General features: G+C 35.5%; 1 pseudogene; it reads left to right on the top strand.

Moving 5' to 3' along the window:
* Positions 1–1324: 1324 nt before the first annotated feature.
* Positions 1325–1798, top strand: LOC113632235 (zinc finger CCHC domain-containing protein 10 pseudogene; annotated as a pseudogene).
* The last annotated feature ends 1689 nt before the right edge of the window (positions 1799–3487 follow it).

Genomic DNA, 3487 nt, shown 5'->3' on the forward strand with positions numbered 1-3487 from the left:
CTATCAAACAGCATTGCATGCTACAGAGAAATTATTTGTGAAAGGAGGAGTCAATAGATGCAGCCAACTTCACTGCTGTCTTATTTTAAGAAACTGCCACAGCCACCCCAGCCTCCAGTAATCACCATTCTGATTGGTCAGCAGCCATCAACATAGAGACAAGACCCTCCATCTGCAAAAAGATTTCTACTCGCTGAAGGCTCAGATGATGTTTACCATTTTTTAGCAATTAAGTATTTTTAAATTAAGGTATGTATGTTATTTTCTTAGACATGATACAATTGCACATTTAATAGACTATAGTATAATGTAAATGTAACTTTTATATGCACTGGAGAACCAAAACATTTGTCTGACTCACTTTATTGCCATATCCACTTTATTGTGATGGTCTGGAACCAAACTCGCAATATATCTGAGGTATGCCTGTATAGAAAATTGATTTGATAATGAGATATATTTAATGTTTCTTAATCTAATTCTTTGGCAAATTGATTTTCAAGCCAAAAGATTGTGAAAAGAATGACAACCATTATATTTGGGGGAATATTTTTCTTTATATCTTTGGAACAAGCCACACAACTTTTCATTCTAAAAATGGATATTCAGAGACTCAAAATAGCAGATCTCTCTTTTCCAGCTCTCTTCCCAAAGCCCCAAAGAATCTAAAACTCTAGTCCCAACTGATATGACCACGCTGTAATGTTGATACTCCAATTAGAATCTGGGGTTGGCAAGTTATGCACACGTGCCACCCCTTGATGGTAACACATTAATATTAAGGTTACCTCCTTCCTTATCCTTCATCTCACCCTCATTATGTTCTTCTCATCTCTTCCCTGTCCAAACTGTACATGGCCCTTTCCAGGGCTTTTTGCCCAAGTTTTTGAAGATTGCACCCCAAAGCACACCCACCATCCTCCTTGATGTCACCTCACAGTGTCCTGAACTTTCTCCCATATATTACAGCACTTAAGCCACAGGGCCACCATTTTCTGTTGTTATCTATCTTATGCTGTTGTCCTTGGTGACTGTCAATACTGATCCCCCAGCTCCTCTTCACACTTCACTCTGGGGCCTTTCATTTCTATTCTTCTTCAGACACTCACCAGTATGGCCAAACCATTGACCTCTTCATCACTGAGATCTTTTCTTCTTTTAATACCTGAATATTGAAATGTTCCTTTTGACCATAACATCTTTTCTTTTTTACTCTTCCTTTCCTTCACTCCCTATCCCCTATATACTCTGGTCTTTGGGTCATGATTAAGATTGCATCTTCCATCAGCATGACAGACCTCAGCCGAGCTAAGATGGTAACCCCATGCATGCCTGGAGACAAACTGAAGCAAATAAGCAATATATGTAAAATGTCAGAAATACTTGGAATTTGGACATTGGATTTATGAGTGCACAGGAAAAAGAGTACCTACATAGGTCTTTAAGAAGAGCAGAATTAGAGAGATCTTTAAAAGAAAAAATTAATAATTGTTATAACAAAGCATTAGAAAAACTAATGTAGAAAGACTAAGAAAAAAGGTCTAAGAGTATAACCAGTCTCCATAGCAACTGCAGTAACAGCTCACTTAGTGATTCTTCATTAGATAGTGAAGAAACATCTACCTCATTCTCCTCAGAGGACAGTGACACCAATGAAATCTCCTCTAGTTCATCATCTTCAGCCTCCTTCACAAGCTCTTCTTTCTCCTCTGATTCAGACTCAGATTCCAGCTCTTTCAGTAGCAGCAGTACCAGCATGGATGGCAACTCCAAGAATAAACCAACAAAGAAGAGATAGAATTACTCCATCCATATTGGACTGATGAACTGCAAACACTGATGTGATTCTTAGAAGGGAATTTAGGATGTGCTAAGGCCAAATAGGTAAACTGGTCAAAATTTTTAGAGTTTAAAAGTTTCTAAATTTTTGCATTGTAAGAACACAAAAAATATTAATAATGGAATATATATTAAAAATTTTAATTTTAAGGGTGAATCTTGGTTTTCTTTTTAATCTTTAAAATGTATCTTTAGAACTTAATCAAAACTGAATTCCAGAAAACTTGTTTTTGGGATGAATTATTATCTTTTATCCCTGTGACTCAAATGCCATACTTTGGTATATGTTAGTGGAATGTATCAGACATGTTTCCAGGATAGTGCATCAGAATTTCTGGCAGTGAATTTCTAATGAAAGGTTGAAAGCTTTTCTTCTAAAATCAGTAACAAGACTAGGGTGCTCACTTTCATCACTCTTGTTGAACGTAGTGCTGGAAATCCTAGCCAGAGCAATTAGGCAAGAAAAAAATAAAGACATTCAAATCAGAAAGGAAGAAGCAAAATTGTCCATTTGCAGATGACATGATTTTATGTATAGAAAAGTCCAAAGACACCATCAAAAAACTGTTAGAACTAGTAAACAAGTTCAGTAAGGTTGCAGGATACAAAATCAATATACAAAAATCAGATGCGTATCTATACACTAACAACAAACTATTTGAAAAAGAAGTAAAGAAAACAGTCCCATGTGCAATAAGATAAAAAACAATAGAAATACTTAGGAATAAATTCAACCAAGAAGATAAAATATCTGTATATTGAAACTATAGGAAAATTGATGAAAAAAATTGAAGAAAGCACAAATAAATGGAAATATATCCCATGTTCATGGATTGGAAGAGTTAATATTATTCAAATGTCCATAACAGCCAGAGCCATCTATAGATTCAATGCAAACCCTACCAAAATTTCAATATAGAAATAGAGAAACTACCAAAATTTGTATGGAACCACAGAAGACTTCAAATAGCCAAAGCAATGTTGGAAAACAAGAACAAAGCTGGAGGCATCACACTTCCTGATTTCAAAATCTTGCAAAGTTGTAGTAATCAAAACAGTAGAGTACTAGCATAAAAACAGACACATAGATCAATAGAACAGAATCAAGAGCCCCAAATAAACCCATGCATATATTGGGTTGGCCAAGAAGTTTGTTCGGGTTTTTCCATAGGATGCATAGCAAAATCCAAACGAACTTTTTGGCCAACCCAATGTGATCAATTAATATTTGACGAGGAAACCAAGAGTACTCAATGGGAAAAGGATAGTCTCTTCAATAAATTGTCTTGGGAAAAATGGATGTACACATTTGAAAGAATGAAACTGGACCCCATCATAAGCCATTCACAAAAGTTAACTCGAACTGTATTGAGGACTAAACATAAGACCTGAAACCACAAAACCCTTAGAAGAAAACATAGGGAAAAACTACTTGATATTGGTCTTGGTAATGATTTTTTTGGATATAACAACAAAAGCACAGCAACAAAAGATGTATATCTATATATACACATCTGTATATAATGGAATACAGCCATAAAAAGGAAGGAAATCTTGCATTTGAGACAACACGGATGAAGCTTGAGGGCATGCTAAGTGAAATAAGTCAGACAGAGAAAGACAAATACTGTATAATCTCATTTACGGG

The sequence above is a fragment of the Aethalodelphis obliquidens genome, unplaced genomic scaffold (assembly GCF_003676395.1).
Source record: "Aethalodelphis obliquidens isolate GAN/ISIS:26980383/991018 unplaced genomic scaffold, ASM367639v1 scaffold36, whole genome shotgun sequence".
In the NCBI taxonomy this organism is placed as follows: Eukaryota; Metazoa; Chordata; class Mammalia; order Artiodactyla; family Delphinidae; genus Aethalodelphis; species Aethalodelphis obliquidens.